General features: G+C 41.0%; 1 protein-coding gene across 1 annotated transcript in view; it reads left to right on the top strand.

Moving 5' to 3' along the window:
• Positions 1–10058: 10058 nt before the first annotated feature.
• FOXP2 (forkhead box P2) overlaps positions 10059–26434 on the top strand; it is a 541506-nt gene continuing 525130 nt past the window's right edge. Inside the window, exon 1 of the mRNA XM_032401732.1 lies at positions 10059–10947. The gene's annotated coding sequence lies outside the window, so the exon portion shown is untranslated. The remainder of the gene's footprint in view (positions 10948–26434) is intronic.

The following is a 26434-nucleotide window of genomic DNA, read 5'->3' as shown; positions in this document are numbered from 1 at the left end:
TACTGTGGAGAATTTGAAAATATGAAAGCAGAAAGGAAAAAGAAATCACCTGAAAATCCACTATATATAACCTTTCTTATCCTGTTGATATACTTATCTATTGCTGTGTAACAAATCCCCCCCCCCAAAACTTAAAGGCCTTAAGTTAACAAACATATTTTATCTCATAGTTTCTGAAGGTCAGAAATCCAGAAGTGGTGTGCCTGGGTGATTCTTGCTCAGATTCTCTCATGATGTTAGAATCAAGCTGATGGCCAGGGTGCAGTCATCATAAGAAGACTCAATTGGGAAAAAAGGATTTGCTTCCAAGTTCACTCACATGGTTGTTGGCAGGCCTCAGTTCTTCTTGGCTGTTGCCCGGAGACAGCACTTCCTTACCATGTTGGCCTCTCCACAGAGCTGCTCACAACATGGCAGCTTGCCTAAGCAAGTGATCTAAGAGACAGATCCAAAACCCTAGACAGAAGTCACACAGTCTTTTATAACCTAAGCTCAGAACTGACATACCATCACCTGTGCCATATAGATGGACCCTGGAACAATGTGGGAGGGGACTACATAAGGGTGTGACTACCAAGAGGTAGAGATGATTGTGGGCCAATCTGGGGGGTATTGCAATGGTACATTTCTTTCTGGTCTTTTTTTTTTTTTTTTTGATACATTTTTACATACTATTGTCCCACCATATAACAAAAGCATTTTATATGTTATTAAAACACCCTTTGATATTATTTTAGTTGTTAGACTATATTATATATTATTGACTATAATCACTTCTAAATATGCACTATTGTAAATAATTCTATGATAAACAGCTTTTGCATGAAGCTTTTCCATCTGCATTTCAGTTAATTTCTTTTGGATTGCAATCTAGCTAAGGGACTAATTTAAAAAGCTGTAACACAAGTTGCCAAATTGCTTTCCAATTGGATCGTATCAATTTAACTCACAGAGGGGTTTAAGAGTATTTCACTGCTCCTTTATCTGGGGACTTCAAGGTTTTAAAAGCTAATAGGACTAGTTTTTAATTTTTTTTTTTCTATTTTCATGTTAGTTTCCCCATTTCTTGATTTCTTACATTACTAGCTCTGCTCCCAAGCATAGCAACCCTGATTGTGTGTGTGTGTGTGTGTGTGTGTGTGTGTTTTCTGGGAAGAGTGGGAGAAAGAAAAAGAGAGAGACAGAATTAGTGAGGAACATTTTCCTGAGTTAAATGAAAAAGAGTCAGAAGAGGGAGGAAAGGAAAGAATTTAGAGAGGAGGTAATGTGTAACTGAGAAAGTATGGCCTAATACTATATTTACTGAACTGGGAGTGGTGTTAGCAAGGGAGGGATAGCAAGGAAGCAGCATGCCTTGATAGGACACAAAAGGCGACTGGCATGGAAAAAAGATTGGAGAATGCAATATCCTATGACTGTCCCTAGGGGACCCTATGGGGCCAGGATAACTGCTTTCCTCCTCTGAGAGTCAGAGGGGATGCTGAGAGAGGAAAACATGTGAATCTCTCCTTAAACTGGGAACATTTATGTTCTCTTACTTTTTTTTCAGTTCCTGTCTATTATGAAACTATTTTCCTGTGGTGAAATCAGGACAAATTAGAAATAATCTTTTTATAAAAGTGCATTCTGTACATAAGAGTAACATGAGATAATTCAGGGAACTGCCTCATACTTCCGTGCAGTCCTTAAACCCATGATAGAACCAAATTTTTACCACAACTTCATGCTTTTACCCAAAGATTGTAAGTTTTCTGAGGCTGCTATGTGGTAAATTTAAAATTTTGGATTAAAATATGTATAAAGAGAGAGAGGTAAACCAAGAAACAGACTCTTCACTATAGAGAACAAACTGATGGTTACCAGAGGGTAGGTGGGTGGGGGGGATGGCTAAAATAGGTGATGGGGATTAAGGAGGGTACCTGTTGTGATGAGTGCAGGGTGTCATATGGGAGTGTTGCATCACTATATTGTATACCTGAAACTGATATTACACTGATATTTAAATAGAAACTTAAAAAAATAAAAGATGTATTCTTAGATTTGTTTTTTAAGTTATCATCACAAACAAAAAAAATAAACAATAACTTTTTAGTGTAGCCTTAAATATTTTCCCTGGTCTCATTGTATCCTGGATATACCTCTACCTTATGCTGCACTGAAATTCATGTTTTATTGAAATAATCCACTTGTATATCTTCTAGCTCTCATAGAGTGTACGTTCTGGGCAGGGACCTAATCTTATACATCTTTAATTCTTGGAATACCTACCACAGTGCTTAGTATATAAATATTTGTTGAGCCATTAAATAATGCAGTCGGGAATTGGAATGCCAGATTGAATATACTTTTATATCTATCTGCTAAGTTCTTTCATATGAAAAAACAATGAAAATCTTCAGTTATAACTATTTTAGCCAGAAGATTGGGTACAAAGTAGACTAAAAGATCTGCTGAAGATGATACACAGCTAAAAATATATCTGACAATGTTCTGAGAGAATATATTTAACATCTAAAATACTTTGTCTGGGGCATGATGTTCATTCATTGAACAACAGGAAGATGGTTAAATAATCTCATATTTGCTAGACGTATTTGCTCTATTGGACTATAGGACTTAAGATTCAACTCCACTGGCTACAGGGAAACTTGGCCTAATTCTAAGTGACATGTGTTTCAGATATGTTCTAGAAAGCAGTGAGGAGGATGAACTGGAACAAAGAGAAACTGAAAGTAGGGAAGGTGATCAGAAAGTTATCAAGAATGACCAAGTGAGAAGTGATGAAGACTTGAAGTAAAGCAGCACCATGGGGGTAGATGGAAGACAATGGGAGGTGAAAGAGGTAACAATGAACGAAAGCTAATGCACGGACTGTGAGAATGTGGAGGAGGTAGCACATGTGACTTGGGTCTTCTTGGCTTCAGTAACAGGTTGGGTTGAGGGACTATTAATTGTTACACAGGTGGCATGAGGAGTAGCTGGCCAAGGAGAAAAGAGGGCAAATTGGTACCTTTTCACAATTCATATGGTGCTATCAATAAACAGTTGATTAAATACATCTGGTGCTTAGGAGAGAAATGTCTGTGGGGAATTTTGGAAGTTGCCGTTGTGAGGATGGTGATGTAGATGATGGTAAAGGGAGGAAAAAGAAGGAGGAAAAGAAAGAGAAAGATATAGAAGGAGAGTGAGAAGAAAGAAGAGAAGCAGAAGGGAAGGGGAAGAAGGTAGGTGTTTGAACTTTTATATGATTTGTTACAATTAACCACTTCAATACATTCTTTTGGTAAACTACTATGGTTACTAGAGCCATATGGTTATTAAACCAAAATAAAAATCTACACTGATGCAGGTTCTTGATATAGTTCATTTTTGCTCATAGCTTTAAAAAAAATCAATGTTGTATTTTGTCTCACAGCCTTGTGTTAGCCTTTATTTCTTGAGTGTAGTGAAGACAAGCTGCTACTGAGATTATGGGTTTCGCCCCCTAGGAGTCCCTGAAGATCATTAACCCTGAAAAACATCATAAACCGTGGTTTGTGTTAGCACCTCTTGCCATCAGTTTTTCTATAATGAACACTTGCAATCAACAGTGATGAACCTCTTTACACTATTGAAGAAATCTTGCAGACTTTAATTGACTTTCAAGAGAAACAAGTCATCAGACTTTTTTTTCCTCCCGTGTATTAGAGTGGACATGACATGACAGTTAACCATCTTTAATACTGTACTGACATCCAAAGGTATTGCCGTCACTGAGCCGTATCAGTTTCAATGGATGTGAAGAAAATGTAAAGAGATGGGGGTGTGTGACAAAAATGCTTTTTGTGGAGTTTGAGCAAGGAGGATGATTGTATGTCTAGAAATATGAAATAGTTCGATAATAATTACCAGTTTTACTAATGAGCTGTACAATCTTGCTGTCATCTCTGGATCTTTGCTTTATGATTGGTAAAATGAAGGGACTGGACAAGAGTATTTTGAAGTTTCCTTCAGTTCTAAAATTTCACCATAACTCAGAGACATACAAACTCTAACACTAATTTAATAGTAGAAACATCATCAAGCAAAGGGCTCTTGCATCAAGCAACTCAATATATTTAAATCAATGTGTCAGGAAGTAAATATCAGGGATTTGACAATTTGGCTATGCTTACTCTTACGGAGACAGACCACTTCTCAGAAAAATCTAGGTACTATTAATTTGAGCCATATGGAATTATTATTTGCGTGGCTCCAAGCTGATCAGATATAGATAGTTTAGTATGAGTCAACTTAATATTATTATTTCCAGTGAATGCCTTACCAGCATAAGCAAGCTGTTACATTTTTAAAAAATTAGTTATTTTCTGGAAAACAGAAATTTGGTACTCAAGTCTCCTTAAAAAAATAGGTCCAGTATATATAAATTGTACCACCACAGTGTTGTGTGAAAAAGATGGAGTCCTCATTGCTTGATGGAGGCTTTTGGGTCAGCATTAGAATTCTTTATCCAGTCATTGTCCTTTTTCTATATTCATTTGAATAAAGCCTTCCTTGACAAGACTTTATCCCAGGGTAACTGATCTTTGTCTTTGCAGCAGTATTAACCAGAACTGGAACCTGACATTAACTGTCTTTCCAGCAATTTTTAAAGATGCTCACAGCCAACCTCTTAGCAGAGATATGCTGTGTTTATATGTTTCAAGAGTAGATATACTAACAAAGAACGAGGTTAAATTGGAGAGAGAATTAAAAGTCTGTTATTGGCTCCAGGACATGGGTGGCCCCTGCAGGGGAAGCTCTATCTTTTCTATCAGCAGCCTACTGGAAGCAAGGGAAGGGGAAGGGGTGATTGAAACCTGCAGTCCCACAGCTGATTTGAAAAGGCTTTATCGGGAAGCTGGCAGATGTGGGGTATTTATTTATTTTTTCTGAAGATGAGATGACTAGAGAATCCGGATAGAAGTATGAATTCATGAACACGTGTTTGTTGCTTTAGCATTCAGGTAAATTTAGGGTATATGTTATAAAAATACAAATGAAAAGTATAGTCTGTGATTTTTTTTTTAAACAAAGTTGGGAAAGCTCATTAAGATTTATTGTAGGTCCCAAATTTTGTAGTCCCGAAGCTTAACGACAGATGGTGGTGTAACTCCACCAATTTTGCAACCTCTACATTCAATTTGACTTTGTAACATAGATTACCCTTGATTTGACTTCCGTGAAACTAGAATTTTCTCTTTCTCCTAAAATGTGCCTGGGAGGAGAGTGGTGATAGGAGAATGTCTAAAAGGAGTCTGTTTATTTGCTCATCTTCAGAAAACTGTAGAGAACGGGAAAAATAGGACTCCGAGATGTGCCCGTTCCAGAGTGTGAAAGGGAAAATATTTCACCTGGCATTTAAAGATGACTTTTGTTTCAAGCTATTTGAAGTGAGTAATACAACTTTGAAGATGGTATCTCTAAGAGGAAAAATATAATTTAATAAAATGTGCCCCTTTCTCTTTCTCCCAGCGATCTCTCCAGTCTAATTTAAGTATTAGTCGCAATTACATCAGTGAAAGGGCTCTGAAGGGGAAAAAAAAATGTAATTGTTGTTTAACTGAAAGTTTTGGGGAAAACAGACCTAAATGTCTGAATAATTATATTTTTATAACAAATAACTAAAAATTTAAGCAGTTCACTCCGAGAAGCATTGAACCAAAATTTCTTACACGTGTCACTCGCGTACGTTGCTCTCCTTCATCCCGGCCTCAGTTAGTTTCATTTGGGAAGAGTTATTTCGCGCAAGATGCGCTGGCAGAGACCATCTCAAACGAATTTATCTTTCTCCTAGACCGTAATAGGGCAGTGGCTTGGAATTTGTTGATTAGCGGTTTCATCATAAAACAACAACAACAAAAAAAAAAACTTGAAATCAAATAAATTTTCGTGAGAGAACTTCGAGGTCCAGTTGGTGAAACTCCTCAATTACCTAGCAGCCCCGTTTAACTTTCCCCCGGAACCTTTCTAAATGACTTTTGCAGCCCCACGTGCTGCAAAGGAGACTCGAGCTGTGGCTGAGTCCCTGCGCGGCGACTACATGGACAGAATTTGGCTTCCCCCCTTTCTCTGTTAGGCAGTGTTTCGTTGCAAGGCTGCCACGATCCAGTGGGCTGACCAGTGACTTGTGCAAAAGAAAACTATTCGTTCGCTGTTTGCCCTTTCAGCGTTTTCCTCGGCTGCGGAAACCCGGTTTTCCTATTATTACACTTCAACTTTTTTTGGAGTCTGTTAGCACAGAGCGCTAAACCCCGGCCGGCTCCAGCAGCAGCGAGGCGAACAAAGCCCGCAGTGTTCGGGGCCACGCTGGGGAGGGGTGGTGGGCGAGTTAAAGGAATTGCAAATAAATATATTTTATGACCACCCATCAACAAACTACGTGCCACCGTGGCAGCCCCTGGTAGCCGGGCTGTGTCTGCACTGTGGCCAGGGGCGGGGGTTGGGAGAGAGGCGACGCGAGAGGGGCAGCGAGCGGCGAGCCCCGGGCCTGAACTTTCACCTCTCGAACCCGGGCCCAGCCCATTGGCTGCGGGCTAGGGGTCCGCCGGGGGCAGCGGCTCCTGGCAGGACCTGCCTTCTCAACTCGCTGGGCGTCTTCCCCACGGGAAGGGTTGGTGGCCCGGGGAATGGCAGCAGGCGAGGAGATAATGGGGCGAAGTTAAGCGGGGGCACCAAGGGGCTGCGGGCTCAGCCCCGCTTAGAAAGACCCCTGACAAGGGTACGCGGCCCATTTAGAAAGATGTGCTCCTCCGACTGAGATATGCTTTTGCACCTCTTGGCTCCTGGCTATTTGTACTCACGGGAGAGAAACGTCAGAGACTGCGAATTTCACCAAAACGTGTCTTTGTGTACAGAAAAGTGAAAGGCTAACTAAACCCGCTCTTGTCCAAGTCTTGAGAGCGTAACCCTCTTTCTCCTCGTTGGGAACTTGAACTTCTCTTCCAAGTGGCCCAGACTCCTCTATAATAAACCTTTCTCGTTCACTTCCTTGAGACCCCTGACGAGAGAGGGAAGTAAATGGGGTCGGTGTTTACGGGGGGGGGGGGGGGCGGGGAGAAGAAGGGGGAAAAGTGGGACTCTGTAGCCCTTTTGACTGTTCTGTTACCTTTTTTCGCAAACCTTGTGGAAAGGCACATCCTCGGCTCTCCAAGGATTTCGACACCGTTTGCTCTTTTCTTTTTCAAAATAGTTTCAGGTTAATTCGGAGAATCCGCCTTTTATTTAGGCTTGTCAGTGAAGCATAAACGCAAATTACTTAACATGAAATTTTCCCCACTCTTTCAGAAGGGCGAGGTAGGGCCATTTGGGTCTGGCGTTTTCTAATTTTAAAGACAGCTCTCTCCTCTCCCCGCTCCCATCTTGAAAAAATCTGGGTTATTTGTCCACTATTCAACCTGCTTTTCGAAAAAGACACAATTCATAAGCAGAGCACTTAAGGACTACCTGGAGTTTAAAAGCTCACAGAAAGCACCGCAATTCAAAGCTCAACTCTCCCTCGTTCCTCGTCCTCCTGGCAGGGGCCGTCTTCCCACGACCAGCCCCATGGCTTATTGACTTAATTGGTTTCACTAGAAAAGCTGACGGTGTGTTTACAGATGTGGGTGCCAGGGCTGCTTCCTCCCCGGGAGAACTGCGGGTTCTGAAGGGAAGAGTTGGTGCCAAGTGTGTGTGTGAGCTCGCGTCTGCCCTTTAGAGAAAGGGCGCGCTGCTCTTTGAGGAAAAGAAAGACTCAAAGGCAGAAGTTAGTGCTGCTCGCCCGTCTCCCGGGTCACCACCACCCTCCCCCCGCCCCTTCTGCCACCAGAGATGTTAAAGTTGGCCGGGAAGAAGTCGGGGGCAAGGCTCTGTTCGCAACGGCCTCTTGGCTGCAGCTATTTGGAAGAAAGTTTCCGCGCCCTTCCGAACGCCACGCTCCGCGACTGATTGTCAGCTGAGCGGCGGGCTCAGGCGGCAGCTCGCCGTGAAGGCGGCGGGTGGAGGGTCGCGCAGCCAGCGGGCAGCCGAGCGACTGGCCGGAGACGGCCGGGAGGAACCGCCTGCCGGGAACAGGCGTGGGGAAGGGACTCCCGAGGAATCCCCCCGCTTGGGTCCCCGCCTCCCATCCAGGCCCGTCTGGTCCTCCCTCGGCCTTTCCCTCGTCATCTCCTTGGTCCCGCGTGGGCCCGCTGGCTGTGTCACGCTCCACCGACAGGAGCTGGGACCCGGGTGCCGGAGGCTGGGCCCGCGCATTCCCCCGCGCCGGCGCCTTGGCTTTGAAGTGCGCGCGGAGCGGACTCTGGCAGTTTCTTCTTTCCTTTCATTCCGGGTACTTTTGCATCCCTCAGTCACCGATAGGGCCCGTCTCGAAAGCCTCAAACCCTAAACGTCCCAGCTCGGCGGGCCCCTTCCTTCCAAGCTCCGCCCCGGCCGGCCCGCAGCCCAGCCCCACGACGATGACCCGGGCTGAGCAACCACGAGGAAGCCCAAGAACTCCTGGGCCCAAGTGAGACAGGAGCCACGACAACAATGAAGAGTGAGAAAGACACTCGGGCTCTCTCCAGCCCAGGCCGCAGAGGCGCGCACCGTGAAAAGAAAGGCCAATCAGCGTTTTAACGCACGCTTGGGTCTCCCTTTCTGACTACCATGCACTTTTAACTCCCTGCCACCGAGGGCTTTGGATCCCTTCGAGGCTTTCTGCACTTCACGTGGAATCCCCTGTTTCATTTGCCAGCAGCTCCGTCTGCTGAGAGGACGTACTTTGGGGACTGCCAAGAAGCAGCAGACACAACTCGGCTTTGCCAATACAGCATACGGTTTTGTTCTCTCCTCCCTCCCCACCCCCTTCCTCGACGCGCCGTCTGGGACGAGCGGGAGGAGGCGGAGCTGGAGGTGGGGAGAATGGTGGGGGTGGGGGAAGATCTGGCGCAGAACAAACAAGTTCTCCAGCGAGTTGTTTACATAGCAGGTGGACCTGACGTCAGCCAGGAGGCTCCACTGCAAATCCGAACAATATTCTGCTCCGCGTTTCCCCCTCCCTTAAAGAAGTTGGGGCACCGGGGGAGATAGGTGGATGGGGGCGACAGGCATTCTAACCGGCTGGTTCCAAACCACTTTTGGGAACAACAACAACAACCAACAATAACAACGCAAAGTGAAACAAAACAAACAAGTGGCCCAGCAGTACTTTAGAATCCTCCGAGGCGTCCCTTCCCCCACCCCGCCCCTCGGAGGAGAGGCGGCTCCGCGCGCAGTGTGTGTACAGTTTGCATTGCCAACAACACGCGCGCGCGGCCGGGTGCGCGCGCCCGCCAGCGCACACTCACACACATAGACACACATACAGACACACACACAGATCCGGGTGGGGGGAGAGGCAGCGCGAGACAGCGCGAGCCTCCGAGAAAGCGCGAGACACGCCGGCGCGTGCAGCTCCGCGGCGGCCGCTGCGCCCCGGCTCGAGCCCCGCGCCACCCGCAGCCCGCCCGCGAGCGCCCGTCCCGGTTATTTATGCGGCGGCCGCGTCTGCTGGCTGCGGCTTCCTCCGCCCCCCCGCCCCAGGGCGCGCCCCCCACTCGCGGCAGCAGCTGCCGGGACTCGCTCGTGGGTGTGTTGTTTGGGGGCTTCTGCCTCGGCGCCGCGGGTGCCACCTCCCGGGACGCTGCCCAGGCGTCCCAGGTCGCGGTAAGTTTCTTCGTCCTCACTCTGGCGCGCTGCACCTCCGCACCCCACCCCGTCCCAGCCACCTCCACGCCGGGCCGGGCTGCGACTTTACTCTGCTGCGCGCTCCTCCGGCGGCGGCGGCGGCGGCGGCAAAGTTTCGCCCCAGCCGCAGCGCTCGGTGCGGCGGGGCGGGTGTGACATGTGTCAAATTTCGGCTCAGCGTCGGGGTCGCCTTCCGGACCCAACATCACCACTTGTTGTTCTTTTTCATTTTGCATTGTGATGGGGGAAGGGAGAATCGACAGAGGGGAGATTGCCGTTGGCTCACGTATGATTTTTAGTTTTGAATATGCAAAATATTGCCTCGTCCAGAGAGACCGCGGCTGGAGGAGAATGTGTGTCGAAACACCAGATGTGTGTTTGTTTACTCTTTTATTTTTATTGTTTGTTGTCTCTTCCTTTTCCTCCCTTCCCCCCTTACCCCTGGGAGGAGAAACAACAGTAAAAACATCTGGCGGTTGGAAGCACACACTTTATTGATCCAACTGCTGACCTTTATTTACTCAATTGGGCAAGTGCATGCAGCTCGTCCGTCTCTAAGTTGGGCGCTTCAGCGTTCATTTAAGAAGTACTTCCCTGGGAACTAGAGGCGGAGAGGGGACACTCCTGTTTCTCGAGTGAAGAAACTCCTGGCCCCTAGTGATGCTTCGGGATAATGGTGCATCTTGACTGCTGCCCCCGATCACGCTCTTTCCCCTGTCCACGGTTAGCAGGACCCGCTTCACGCGGGATCTCACCTAGTCTTACTTTTACTGTGCTTTAGAAAGGTCTCCTCACTCTGTGGGTGGGTTTAGGGTGAACTCGCACCTCCCGGTTCTTTAGGGAGGGAATGTGGGAGGGGCGCGGGCACCTTGCGGAGAAAGGGAGGGCTTCTCGGTTGTCTTTTACCTGTAAATCCGTGGAGGCCCCGGGCGAGCGGAGGGCAGTCGGGAGCGCGGGGTTGGCTGTGACCCCAGCAGAGCTCGGGTCCCGACGGCCCTTCGCGCTCGCCGCGGCTCACATGCGGCGGCTGCACGGCGGGACCCACTGGGTGGCCGCGCGCGCCGCCAGCGCGTCGCCCGCGTGTCTCCCGAGCGCCTCTCCCCGCCCCGCAGGCCAGGACGCGCCCAGACACCCCGACCTCTGCGCGAGCGTCGTCGTGGACCCTCGCTTGCTGAGGGCGTTTGGGCCTGTCTAGAGCAGGGAGGAAAAGTTGCCCTACTATCCTCAGCCTCTGAGATCTCGTAGGTAAGTCTCTCAGGGCACCGGGCGCGTGGGGTGACACCGATTAGGAGGAACGGGAGGGGAAAGACACGTGCGAGTCTGGGGCTTTTGAGAGCGCAACCGGTGCGAGTTTTGCATAGGGACGACTCCAGAGAGGCCAAACTGGACACTTGCTCAGGGGGCTCCTCAGACTCCGGAATCCCCAAGGATCTAGACCCATCTGTGTATTTGTTTATTCAGCTTTTTAACCAACAGATTTAAACCACTTAATGGACAGCTGCTATCTGTAATGCTTCAACCCCACCCCCACCCCCATTTTCTCTCACCACATGTTGAAATCCAGTCAGTTTCTTGATCTTGAGGATTATTCCTTGAGTACTATCTGCTCCCAGGTGGGCAGGCGTTCCCGACGTGGCCTGGGTGAGTGCTGAGAACGGCCCCGGAGGGAGAAAGGGTGTGAAAGACCTGTGGGAGTGTGTAAGATGTGTACATATATAGTCATCATGGATTCAGAAGTGCTTAAAGAGCTACCTCCCCAACGTGCCCAGAGTCTACTTGGAAGAATAATTAAGTAGGAGCAGGTAAGCCGAGGGGAGAAAGTGACGCCCTGGTGTCAAGTAGCTGAAGTGGACGTTTTCCAACTGGAAGTGTTTGGAGAGATTAACTTTTAGAAAACAAAAGTTTGCCTGGAAGGCACATCTTTGCACGCTCTTCTAACTCAAATAATTTGGCTAGGCAGCGGTGGAGACAGGAGGGGTGTGTTTAATAGCAAGTCCATGTTAGAGGTCAACACTGAAGCAAGGATGAGCTTTCAGATATTTTCCTCTTCAATCTTGCATTGTGGCGTACCTCGGGAAATGTTTTAAGTTGTCAAGGGGCCTGTTTATCTTTTCTGTCACTATGAGTTATGGATAAGTATATTCTCAGTGTAGTGGAATTTTAAAATGTAGTGTTTGTTTAGTAGTGTTAAACAATTAATTTACAATTTTGATTTATTTGTGTATGCCATTAATAAAGCAGGTAATAAAGTTATACACACGATAATCATTAGGGTCATAAAATTTCATTTTGGTTTTGAAGCTTTTTAAAAGTCGTTTTTTCTTTCCTTCTTTCCTTCCTTCCTCTCTCCCTCCCTCCCTCCATTCATCCATCCCTTCCTTCCTTCCTTCCTTCAATTTTTATTGCTTAACTATACCCATGTTCAATGGTTGTTCAATTCAGTACTTGCTTAAGAACCCCACTATTTCATCGTTACCCAAAACTAAGTGAAATAAATGTTTAATTGTGATTAAGTTACTAACTTTTAAAGAGGAGACTGGAAACCTGATGATACATCCCTGTAGGTAAGGGAGAGAGGACGCTCAATTTTAAAAAGATCAGCATAAAGTTCACTATTGGAACACTTTTTACCATTCAATTTAAACAGTACAATACATGCTTTCTTTTTATACATAGATTATTAGTGTGTTACTATTGCACTACAATGGGTACTAGAATAATCAAAGGAAATTATATACAAATAACAATTATAAACTATTTTTAACTGCTTATCAAAATTTCTCAACTTATGTTTTGGGATTCAGAGTGATGGAAATTTTAGACTTGAATATTGTTTTCATAGAATGCATACTCTGGGTGGAAGGAGACCCTTGATTGCATTAAGACATGAATAGATTTATTAATGGTTGTGTCTAAATAAACTGTCATCAAAGTTTTATTTCTTTGCACTGATGATAGTACAGTGGTTTTGCTTTTACAAATAAAATAAATCCTTGTAATATTATAAAAACCTAAATAGGGGGAAATTGTTGTATGTGGCACACCATAAAACTAGGAAAAAAGGTGAACTTTAAATTTACAGATAACCTGTAATGAGAAGTTCTATTCCTTTTGTACAAGCAAGAATTTAAAAACATAGACCAACTCTCTTTGCATAGCTATTGGGATTATACTTTATGAAAAGTATATTTAAATATGTGAAAATAACTTCATGGTTTGACTGAGACTCATAGGGCATATAACAGTGTAATGAACATAGCCAGACAAATTTACCAGACATTTTTATTTCAAGAGAAAATGTGAGGGATACGGAACTCAATTACATAAAGGGCATATTATTTGTGATATTTTTAAGGATTTATAGCTGGCTCTGCCTCATCACCCTTGTCTATTTCTGTGTTGATAGTCTCATGTTAGATCAGCTATTAGTTATAATACTGATAGAAAACTGAATGGTGGAAGTGGTCACATATTTTCTGCCTCTCTAAATTAAGTCAGAAAGAAGCCATTGACTTGTAAGAAGACAATGTCACTGAGAAGTTCTCTTGACACGATTGTTGCTAGACAAAACTGCAAATCACTGTTGAATTCAGAAATAATAACAATTTCATTACATGAATACTAATTCTTGACCCACTCAAACTATTTTTTTTCTTTAACTTTGTGATAGATGATAGTACTCTTACTGATAAATGAATGGATCCCAAATGTTCTAACCAGTGCCCAGATTCATTCTGCCCTTTGAATAAAATAAATCCTGTTTCTTAAATCAGGCCCTGTGAGAGCTTAAGATTTACATAGATTTTCAAAGTAACTTTAATTATGTACCCCCTGATTCATAGAGTTCTAAGAAACTTGATCAGAACCAACCCAGAACGACTATTGCATATTTTCTTAAGGGTCTGAAAAAGTAATCCAGGTGCTTGCAACTTTCCTTAAACATATTCCTGTGTTTATGATTCATAGAGAATCTAATGCCTAAATCAAATGTTATATGCCATAGTTTACTTTAGTTCTATTCTTTCTTTAGATGATGTAAATACCTTCTTAGATCCAACTTTGATATCTCTTCATATACTTGGCTTCGAGTCATATCACTTCCATAGTCTTTATCAAGTAAAATACTTTAGGTTCTTAGAGTTTTTTCTTTTTTTTTTCTTCATGAGGCTTAAGTCTTTTTCATTACGTTTTTATGGAGTTCTTCTAGAACTTTAGCTTCTTCATTTGTTTTTCAGAACCTGTAAGTGGACCCCATTAATATTTCTTTCAGCAGCCTAACTAAGCATAGTTTGGGGGGGATTGTCTAAAAATACTATTACTTTTTTTCCCCCTTAAGCTCAGCATTGCTTATGTGAAAATTCATTACTATTGAATTACATAAATTCTCACATAGTAGAATATTATTTCCTGTGGAATATTCTTTCCCTGTGGGTATTCTTACCTATTAAAATAAATGGGTACTTATTTCCATTTGCTGACTTACTTTTGCCTTGTCATTGCCTCTGATGTATTTTTGTATATAGTCTTTTGCTCTGCTCAGTGTATTTATCCATACCCCACCCCCAATTTTCCAGACAAAACAAACAAAAAAGAGAGTAATTTTGGTGAAATGTGAGGAACTGTTGTGACTAATTAAAAGGTTAACGTTAGAACATTGAGATGCTGGAGAGGTCCTTAAAGAAGATTTAGATGCATTATGTTCCAACACTATTAATATTAAGATGAAAAAGTAAACCTGTATGTATGTGGTGACTTATTTTCAGTATGTATTAAAACTCTTTTTCTCTATATAGATGCTTCAGTAATTTGCTGTTTTCTCGAATGTGGTATTACTAAGTATTATTCTAATTCTTAGGAGCATAATTTCAATTTTATAATTGGAGTGACTGGGAATTTGTGTTTACCTATACAGTTTGCCAAGCAGCCAAATTAAGGGTATCAGGGCTCAAAAAGGAGGTAGACTGTTATCACATCCATTTCATTTTCAAAGCTACATTATATTTTAATGTTTTACAGCTTTGGATCCTAATACTTTTTCATTTTGTAATTATGAACTTTGTTTACTCTTGTATTTCTTCACCTGTCCAACTTGCTTTCTATGAACAATTGAAATTCTGTGTTACTTCAATTTATATAATTTTATCTAAAATTTTATTTAAAACACATTTTCTCCATAAATTATTTATGCAGGCCAGGTTCAACCTTATAAATTCCTTGATATTTGAAATATGTGTTCTTGGACCTATACTCTACCAATTTAATTATATTTCCCATTCAGTTGTATCCTTCCCTCTTCCTACAATCTACCAGGGATCTCTAGGACATACCTTCTTCCCATTATATTGACAAATATGTCTTCATTCCTGTCTCTATGGCAAATTATTTTTATTAGCAAAAGCAAATAAAATTTAAATGTTGTAAAAGCACATTGCTGTGAAGCAAATGAATCCCCAGGGATTTAAAAGCTCTCAGCATTTTTAGTTTATTAATGTTCCTTAATTTCTCTTGATTTCTATCTTGGAAGGCTTAAAATATACTTTGTGGAAGACAATGTTGACTTAAAATTTATTTAAGTTTTTAGTGTTTCTTTTTAAAGATCTTTTAACATAAGCCTAAAAGATTTATACCATGAGAATGTTATACTTTTTTTAAGGAAGTTAAGGAAATTAACTTTGAATTCCTCAAATAAGGCATGCTACTAGAAATAGTGTAAAGTTTCTGTGGTATTCATTTCTTCTCAACTTTTATAATGACATATTCTGTGAGAGTTTTTTTGTATTATTTTAGTTTTGTATCATCTTGGTACATATACACAACTACAGCCATCATTTTGCAACTTTTTCTCAATTTAAAAAAATAACAAACTTTCTTAAAGTGTATTTTAGGGGGTAAGAAAAAAATCAGTGGTAGACATATTTCAGAGAAAGCATTTATAAAATTTCTCACTGGCAGATAGCGAGGAGAAACTTATAGTACACTAATCCAAATAGCTTAACATCTTAGCATATGTAGACTGTCATAAAATCATCTCATTTAAAAAAAAGATCCCCAACATCCTTAAGAACTATTCCTCACCATTACTTCACCCAAAGTTATGTTCCAGGATTTGGGTGATCTATATCTGTATGCCTCTAGCTAACTCTTTACTTTCTTTTTTGTCTTCGATTTTTTTTCCCCTTTCTCGGTCTGCCTTTAGTTTAGCTAAGTGCCCCCTCAAAAAAAAAAAAAAAAAAATCTTGTTTTATACATCTAGTTGGTACCAGCGCCGCTACCCATCTGATCAGATAGACACCATCATCTCCTCCCAGAATTGTTAAATAGCAGTAGCTATTTATCTCCCTCTTCTCTCTCTAGGCACCACGGTTTGTTCCCCACACAGCACAGCGATCTTTTAAAAATATGTGATTATGTCACTCTTCTCTATAAACCTTCCAGCAGCTTCTTATGTCCCTGAGAATAAAAGACAAAGACCTTATATAAGTCCATGTTATTTGACCCCTGCTACCTATCTGACATTCTTTCCTAGCATTTTCCTCTTGTTCGGTCAACTCTCGCCACACTGGCTTCCTTGGTATTTATCAAAACAGGAGAAGCTGATTCCCAGAATTTTTCTCTGTGTTCTCCGTCTGAAATGCTCTACAATCGGATATCTTCACAAATTTCATGCCTCTGCTCAAACATATCCTTATTGGAGAAGACTGTCCTGTATCAGATAACAAATCCTCATAGATCGTGCTTTGCCACCTTTCCGTGCATTACTTTTCCCCACAGCACCATCGTCAGCTGACATTTTAGAAAGTTGTTTATTTATCATATGTCCTCCCAATGAGAATATACTTTCCATGGAGCCAGGGATTTTGTTCTCTTCAGTGTTCTAACCCAATGCTTAGAACAGTGCCTTGCATCAGGTAACAGCTCTAAAACTAAATGAAAGAATGAATGAGTTGTTGGAGGTCCAAGAAATTACTTCTGTCTATATCATTGCCTCACTTTCTGTGTGACTGAAATTACTTTTCACCTTACTTTTTCATCTTGGACTTATTTTATACCATATCACATTTGGGAAAACTGTTCACTACTGTATTGACCAAGATGTGGCTCTGCTCTCTGGTGGACCTACTTCAAGTTCAGTGTTTTGTATCCTTTTTATTCCGATCTGAGAAACAATATTACACTTAACTTTTTTTTTTTTTAAGATTTTTATTTATTTATTTGAGAGAGAGAGAGAACATGAGGAGGGGGTGGGCAGAGGGAGAGGGAGAAGCAGGCTTCCCGCCGAGCAGGGAGCCCGATGCGGGGCTCGATCCCAGGACCCTGGGATCATGACCTGAGCCGAAGGCAGACACTTAACGACTGAGCCACCCAGGCGCCCCTACACTTAACTTTTGAAAGGTGTGAATGGATGCTTATGTTTCTGGACAAGAACAAATGCTCAGTAGTTGAGTGCTACAATATAATAATGCTTAGTACAGTCAAAATGACATTTAATCATATTATTTCATAATTATATCTTAATATGAGTAGCATAGATAGGGTCCATAGATATTTCTAAAGGCTACATTATGGATACAACATTGGCATACGAAGTATTTCTGTGGGGAAGATGGGAGGAAAGGGGTTAAGCCAAGTCTCTTCTGAAAACCTTTAGATTTAGATGGCTTTCCTTCTTTGTGTTGGCACACACACCATAAATTTACAACTTCTCTTTTGTCTCATTCTTCCAGTATCTATCCTTAAATAGAGCAGATGGAGGACTTATGATTTGATGGAAGGTCCATGTCTCCAAATTTAAAATCTCACTCTTGAACTTGCTTACATTGCTTTTGGATACCCATAACTGAGGTATGGGTAAGGGATACAACTTTCCATAAAACATCATACAAATACATATATTATTTTCTTTTTAAGTTTTTATTTAATTTACATTTTGTTAACCTACAGTGTAATATTAGTTTCAGGTGTACAATCTAGTGAATCAACACTTCCATATATCACCTGGTGCTCATGACAAGTGCACTCTTTAATCCCCATTGATTATTTTCTTATAAACCTAATGCTCTATAGATCTCCCTCTCACATATTATGTCCGTATTTGAAATATGCACTAACTTGCTCAGCAATTTTATTTTAAATATCTTGAAAATAGGGAAAGGAGTCTCTAATCTTTTCTACTGATAATGAAGGAGGAGGGCTCTCTTCTTTGCCTCCCTTCTTCTCATTTTTCTTTTTCCCTTCTCCTTCCTCCAGACTGAATTATGAAATCTCTCAAAATCATTCTGATACTTTATTATACCATCAGTGAATGTGTAGCCCTTGGAAAACTGTGAAACAAGGCAAAGTGGGCTTTTATTACATAATTACCCCACTTTTTCCTTTTTAAAAAATTACTAACTTACATCTTTTGCTACTCTTCTCTGGCTCCTTAGACACCCAGTGCCCTCATAGCATCTGGCTAGTCCAGTGTATTCTCCCTCCCTTTCTGAGTTGGAAATTTTGTATTAAAGCACTTCTTTAGTAATAATAATGCATATTAGAATGTGAATGAAGATGGATTCTTCTGGAAAGTATAATTATTATCGCAGCTAGTAAAATAGTCAGTTGGTTTACTATGCAGTGTTCTGTGTTAAGTGCTAGGAGACTTGCATTCTGGTACTTGGTCTGTCTGTAACTATTGTGTGATGTTGGGTAGGTTATTTCCTCCAAAATTAAAAAGAGCCTGGATTAGTTTTTAGATTATTTTCAATTAAACTCTTTTTTGAAATACATAGAACCAAATTTGAAGCTGTAAACATGTTCTCCCTTTACAGCCATAAACACACATAAATGAAGGAATGGAAGAAAAAGATAAAAACAATTTAAACTAACAACAGTTACCACAAATAACTTTGCTTATGCAGCTCAGGGGGACTCAGTTAAAATTCAAAAGTATTATTCTTCTATTATCTTAGCCCGCTGGATATTTTCACACCACTCCTCCCCTTCTCTGTCAGGAATGGAGCCTCCCCTCGTTTAACCAGAACACTGAAACAAGCAGAGAAGGTAGAGTGGACATGGGGTTGATCATGTTTGGGTTAAGAAGAATAAATAACCACCTGGCATTCTGTCCCCTGAAGTGTGTGTCATTAACTTTCCAAAATATTAATTTCTTCACAATTTTGCTTTGGTCCTGTGCTCATTCATATATTTAGCTCGAGGCGTCACCAATCCAGAAATAAAGTGTGGAGTTGGATAAGCTGTTTGATAAACTTTGTCTTTTAAAATTAGAGCTCCCCTTTTTGATGGACTTCACACACACAGACATACATTTTTAGAACCCACATAAAATGTCGGGCTGCCACATGGTCCAGCCTATGCATTGTGCTGCTTTAAAGGAAACACAACTCCCAGCTGCAGGAATACTACATACCTTTGGTGCAGTTTGGCTTAAAGGGAGTGACACGGTTTTATACAGTGTGCCACATAGGAAGTTTTGCCCCAAATCTCTTGAGGCATCTTTCTTCTTCTCCTGGGTACTGCTAAAAAGTTTTTAGAGCCTCATCTAGATCAGTCCTTCACTGCTCTGCTGCCCCATCCACCCGTTGTGCAACACATACAGTCATACCAAGTGTATACACCCCATGAAGTGTGCCCTCCCGTCATGCAAAGTGTGGTCTCTTTCTTTATTCCGGCTGCTTTTCTTGTGGCAATCAAGGTTTGTCTTGGTGCAGACAAACAAGGAGAACAGCAACAAAGATTCCTTCTCAGAAGGTAAGGGATTATAAGTCCTGAGAGTTTCTAGCAGTGATGTAAGCTTGCAAACATGCACATTTCAATGTGTTTTACCTTGTCCTATGTTATAGAGAATGTATATTCCTATAACTAAAAATAGAATTCACTGGACAGCCTGACTTTGTGTTGTCCCAAATAAAATAATTTTAAATCTATAATTTTGATCAATTTGTAATATTTACTTCTGGAAAAGCATGCTTTTAAGTTATCTTATCCTTCTAATTCTTTGCTCTTTTGTAATTTTCATAAATGTCCAACTATCCCTTACCCTTCATGTCTGTCACTCATACTATTCCACAAACAGGAGAAAGGCAACGTGATCTGTTACGTCTAATTGGTACTTGATTTTACAGATTTGTTCTATATCCTTTTAATTGTATCCTGAAAATATATCATTTCCACTGGGCTGTAACAATGCCAGATTCTAAAATATGACTAAGTACATGCTTACTCATATTGCTATATTAAAGGAACATTGTTGGGCGCCTGGGTGGCTCAGTTGGTTGAGCGACTGCCTTCGGCTCAGGTCATGATCCTGGAGTCCCGGGATCGAGTCCCACATTGGGCTCCCTGCTCAGCAGGGAGTCTGCTTCTCCCTCTGACCCTCCTCGCTCTCATGCTCTCTGTCTCTCATTCTCTCTCTCGCAAATAAATAAAAATCTTAAAAAAAATAAAATAAAAAAAAAAATAAAGGAACATTGTTATAAGTTTTGTTTTCATCTTGAGAGACAACTTGTTTTTCTGACTATATAAGATCAAGTTTTAAGTGCAAATGTACAATGAAAGAGAATATATGGTAACAAGCTATGAATACATAACTAAGAAAAATATTTAATGTTTATTTTCTTATTCCTAGATTGTTTCTTATGAGAGGATATTTAAGAAAAGGAATGTGAATGAATAATTTTATTTTTACATGTTAACTATTCATGAGACAGTAAAAATATATTTAGTTATTTTTAAAAAATATAACTGGCTATACATTTGACATTTCATTTTAAAATAATATGTTGGGGGCACCTGCATAGCTCAGTCGGTTGAGCGTCTAACTCTTGATTTTGGCTCAGGTCATGATCTCAGGGTCCTGAGATTGAGCCCAGCAACAGGCTTCGTGCTCTGTGGGAAGTCTGCTTGGGATTCTCTCCCTCTCCCTCTGCTCCCCCCAGTGTTCATGTGCTCTCTCTATCTCTCAAATAGATCTTTAAAAAATAATAATATATTGGCTATTATATTGTAGAAATGATTCTGGTAATTTTCTTTTATGTGTCTATTTGATGACACAAACCATATTTTAATTGCTCATCATTATAAAGTTGTTTTAAGCTCTTTAATTTCATTCCTTTTTTTATTAAAGATAATTTATATATGGTAAAATTCACCCTTTTAGTGTAAAGTTCTGTAAATTTTGACAAACATATATACTTGTGTAATCACCACCATAGTTAAGATATAGAACAGTCCCATCATGCTACAAAATTTTTCCGTGTGGTTTTTAGTCAACCCTTCCTTTTATCCTCCAGGCCCTGATAACTGCTGATCTATTTTCTGTCCCTATAGTTTTGTCCTTTCAAGTCTTTTTTTGGGCAAGTTTTTACACTGTATAAATTTATGGGGCCTAGTGTGTTACTTTGATACATTTGTATAATATAACATGATTGGCGTTGTAGTGATATTTATCATATTACATAATTGTAGTACCATATTGTTATCTATATTCATTATACACTAGATCTCTATGGCTTATTTACAAGCAAGTTACAAGTTGGCACCCTTAAATAAAGTCGGTCTTAATCTCTAACCCCTGTCCCCTGGTAACCACCACTTTACTTGCTGTTTTTTATAAGTGTGACTGTTTAGATTCCACATAGTAATATCAGACAGTAATTGGCTTTGTCTGACTTATCTCACATAGCATAATGTGCTCAAGGTCCATCCATGCTGTCACAAATGGCAGGATATGGGGCACCTGGGTGGCTTAATCGGTTAGGTGTCTGCCTTCGGCTCAGGTCATGATCCCAGGGTGCTGGGATCGAGCCCCGCATCGGGCTCCCTGCTCAGCGGGGAGCCTGCTTCTCCCTCTCCCTCTGCCGGCTGCTCCCCCTGCTTGTGCTTGTTCTCTCTCTCTGTCAAATAAATAAATAAAATCTTAAAAAAAAAAAAAAATGGCAGGATATCCTCCCTTCTTATGGCTGAATAATATTCCATTGTATACATATACCACATTCAAGTCTGTCCTATAAATGGAATCATACAACATGTAGCCTTTGGAGTCAGGCTTCTTTCACTTAGCATAATGCATTTGAGATTCATTTGTGTTGTTGTGCTGTATTTTTTTTTCCTCCACAGTAATGTATTTGCTTGTTCCCATCGTAGTTTTCTTAGGAGTTTAGAATTCTCTCATTTTCCATTCAAATATATTTTTATATAGCCTCAAACTTTATTTTGCCTTATGAATTGGCATGGCTTATAAACAAGAGACTTTACTGGTTCATCATTTCTAAAAATCAGTTTTGGGGTCTTTACCATAGTTCTCGTCCCTCGCTCCTGCTCCCGCCCCTGGTCTCTCTTGCTTTCATACTTGCTTTCCTTGTTCCCACAGATGTTTGCTGTTCATGTCTTTTCACTCCTTGTCATCTGTTTGTTTGGAGTATATAAGACCCATCTGGTAGCCAGTTCTTAAAGAAGAAAGAAGCTCATCATCAGTTGTTTAATAATGCTTTTCATTTATTCATTCACTTATTTGTTTATTCCTCAATCACTGGTCATCCACCAATTTCTGTAAGTGGCAAAAGAAGTAAGAAGAATCAAAGAACCCTAGAAGTGAAAAGAGGCTTTGAGATCATGAAATTAATTTTCCATCCTCCCTTCCAAGCCAGAGGAGAGATGGGGCTAGGGTTTCTTAACCAGGAGCCTTTGTCAAATTGCCTGTGGGCTGTAGTGTATGGAAAGGGAATAATCAAAGAGGTAAATCGAAGGGTCAGGTGGGCTGCTAAGAGCAAATTGTCAGTCCGAAGGGGCTAGCTGGGCTGAAATGGAACAGAAACCAAGGAGTGAAAGATAGCAGTGAAAACAGACAAGAAGCCTGGAGAAACTTCTGGTGGGTTGGCTTTTTTAACAGACAAGAATTGAGCAGTCAAAAGACATCTGGATGTGAAGGAGGTGATCCCCATGGCCATAATTCTGGCTAGTGGCTTTCAAAAACTTCCATGAATGAAAAATTTTTATCTTAACATCCAACATTTGAAAAAATTTAATTCTTCGGAAGTTCTTCCTTACACTGAGTTAGAATCAGCCATTATTTCTAGCTCTACCCTTTGAATTTACATGGAGTATTTCACATCAATAGCTTTGTCGATGTCTGAAAACTTTCATTTCCAATAAATCTTATCTTTCTCAAGCTAAAGAAGTCTGGTTTTCCCCATTATACTTTATATACTATATGGACTTATTTCATTCTTCACAGTTTTGATAACTCTCCTCTGGGTATGCTTCTGTTTGCCAGAGTTTCCCTTTAAAATGTACCCAGAGCTAAATACCACACCAGGAGTGCAGCCTGATGACACAGAACACGTTGAAAATTTATCTCCATTTTTTTTCTCTCTGACCTAATAGCAATTCATTTTTTAGTCATGTTACGTTGTTACTAGAATTGTAATTCACTTTATATAAGTTGCCATGAATAAACAATTTCAATAGTTTATTTTAAAAATAGGATTTGTGGGACGCCTGGGTGGCTGAGTCGGTTAAGCATCTGCCTTCGGCTCAGGTCATGATCCCAGGGTCCTGGGATCCAGTCCCGCATCGGGCTCCCTGCTCAGCGGGAGCCTCCTTCTCCCTCTGCCTACCGCTGCCCTGCTTGTGCTCTCTCCCTTGCTCTCTCTTTCTGACAAATAAATAAAATCTTTAAAAAAATAGGATTTGTATGTCTTTTAAATTCTTCTTTTACAAAGTTTAGTTACTCAACATGTCAAGATCTAAACAAAATCCTGATTCTGTTCTCTGTGTTAGCGATTGTGTCATCCATAATTCGATTAATACATTTCTGTAGCTCTATTCAATTATTTATAAAAATATTGAGCAGAATAGGGTTAAGAATGGAGCCTTTACTAAAGTTAGTGAACATGGTGGGTTCTTTCGCTTGTCATTAATCCTTTGGATGTGATTGTTTACCTACCTGTATACATTGTAAAGTAATCTTAATGGGTAGCATTCATTGAGCAGGTAGTTTAAATAGGCATTTTCTAAGCAATTTGTGTGCATTGATTCATTTAATCTTCATAATACCTTTATAAGGAGGTACTGTTATTTCCCCATTTTACAAATGGCAAGCTGAGTTGTGAAGGATCTGAAATTTCACCCTACTTGCAAGCTAAAAAGTAGCCAGCACTGCTTTGTGGATGCTTGTGGAAGACCTAAGACTTTGGGGTCAGAGACAGAGGACTTTATTACCCCTGGTACAGCAAGCAGTGTGAGCTTCTTGATTCTTTTTGGTTCCTTGCACCGCCCCCTCCCCCCCCACCCAGTCCCACAGGAATTCGGCAGAGTGGCTCAGATTCATGCTGCACACTCAGTGAGTTATATCACTGATGAGGAATGCCAAGTTTAGGAACCCAGATCTTTTATAACAGGCCATAGGTAAACTTTCCCTTTGTTCCATAGGGAGATATTGTTTCTGTCTTCAAAGGCTATTTGCTGTACAAACATTTGTGGTAAGATAGTCTAGAACAAAAGCTGCCACCGCCTTTGCTCACAACACATGTAGACACACAAGAGACCCATGAAATTTGCCTCTTCTCCCAGATATTAAGAAATTTCCCCCAAGTAGGGGTGCCTGGGTGGCTCAGTTGTTAAGCGTCTACCTTCTGCTCAGGTCATGGTCCCAGCGTCCTGGGATCGAGCCCCGCATCGGGCTCCCTGCTCGGCGGGAAGCCTGCTTCTCCCTCTCCCACTCCCCCTGCTTGTGTTTCCTCTCTTGCTTTGTCTCTCTGTCAAATAAATAAATAAAATCTAAAAAAAAAAAAGAAAAGAAAAAAAAGAAATTTCCCCAAAGTTACACAAATAATAAGTGGACATACCCCAAGTTGGCCATGAGAGACTTTTCTCTATACTTTTCTTGGTCCAGCTATTATATAGCTCCTGCATTTCTTTGATTCACTCATCTAGTAGCATGTCAGAAAAGGAAACAGGTTTGGCATGGCTTATTTTTAACAAATCCGTGGCAGGTTTTTTTTTTTTTTTTTTTTTTTTTAATTTAAGTGCTCACAAACCATCTGTTTAGTAACCTGTTCTAGAATTTTGTTGAAGAATAATGTCAAGATCACTGATCTTCATTTTCTAGAATCCTTTTACCTTAAAAAAATAAAATAGCACTTGCCCTTCTTACGTATTACGGCTGCTCTCCTGTTGTTTGTAACTCTTATGGGTTATCAGTATCGTTCTGTTATAACATTTACTTTTAATACCCTGAGATTGTCATCCATTGGTCATGCATACCTGAAGTTATTTGAAGTGTTTCATTTTTCTCTTACTAATTCCTGAGCTTTTATTTTCTTATTAATCATATTTGATTTTCCCTTTTAGTTTCAACACTTTCCTTTTTGGTGGAGAATGTAAAAACCACCTAAGATTCATTTCAGTTATCTGATAATATACCAAACAGTAGGCTCATGTCTTCTTTAATATTTTTTCCCATACCTAAGTAAGATCTTGAAGTGTTCTTAGATTTTTGTGGGGGGAGGAGGAGGTTGCTTCGACCCATTTTAAGTATTTATTAAAGCTTTGAGTCATGTTTCTGTACTATTCCTTGTCAGGTGATTTTACTTCTGAGGTCAAATACTCCTTGTATAACTCTGATTTTTTTAAGCTGTTTTCTAATTTTTTTTATTTTTAGTGGCTTCTCAGGCTGGCCATAAGGCCATAACTTCACTTTCAGTAACTCATCATTTCATAGATATTTATCCCAAGCCATTTTTTATTTTAGAGTTTCATGCCAAGCCATCATACATTAGGGGAAGGCAAATTTTTTCTATAAAGGGCTAGATAGTAAATATAGGTTTCGTGGGCCATAGGTCTCTATCACAGCTATTCAACTCTGCCATATAATTTAGAAGCAGTTATGAACGATACCTAAATGAATGAATGTGGCTGTGTGACAGTAAAGTTTGTTTATGGACACTAAAGTTTGCATTCCATATAATTTTCATATTTCACAAAATTATTCTTCTTTTGATTTTTATTCAACTGTTTAAAACTATAAAAACCATTCTTACCTCATAGATCATCCAAAATCAGGGAGTGAGCCACTTTTAGCCCATGGATTATATTTTGCTATACACACACACACACACACACACACGCATATAAATAAATATTCATATAAATGTAGACATAGTTTTTTTTTACTTATGTTACTAAAATCCATGCCACATTTGTTCACTGGCTTGGAATTATGAGCTTAAAATTGACATGGACTTCTAAGAATTCTGTGACAAATTCTTTTATGAGAGTTCTTCCCTTTTCACTGCTATTCAGGCCAAGGTAGTAATTCTCCTCATTGCTTCTTAAGCTGTCAGAGAGAAGAAATTATTTGTACGCCAGTAATTTATTAGATGCTCAACTTTTGTCATTACGAGCATCACAGTATAAATCTGGAGACTAAAGTGCAATGATCAGGTGAGTCATGAGAGGTCTAGATAGTGAGCCAAGAATGTCTTTCACATGAGTTTTCCAGAGGTCAGGGCAAAACAAAATGTCAGGAAGGTCCCCACACAGGTTGAAGAGTCATGAAGCATCACAACTTTAAGTATGAGACAAAGCTTTGGCACGACTCAAGGGCTTTTTATGTATGCTGGCAAGTGAGGGTATGGGTAGACCAGAGGCCCGGGGTACAGTTAGATGAGTGAAGTATCTGGCTGGAATGGGAAATTTGAAAACTGCTCTCAATCAGTCAGATGGCTATTTAACT

This window comes from Phoca vitulina, unplaced genomic scaffold (assembly GCF_004348235.1).
Source record: "Phoca vitulina isolate PV1807 unplaced genomic scaffold, GSC_HSeal_1.0 scaffold4, whole genome shotgun sequence".
NCBI classification, from domain to species: Eukaryota; Metazoa; Chordata; class Mammalia; order Carnivora; family Phocidae; genus Phoca; species Phoca vitulina.
The sequence above is the reverse complement of the archived record's forward strand: the minus strand, read 5'-3'. Positions and strand labels throughout refer to the sequence as shown.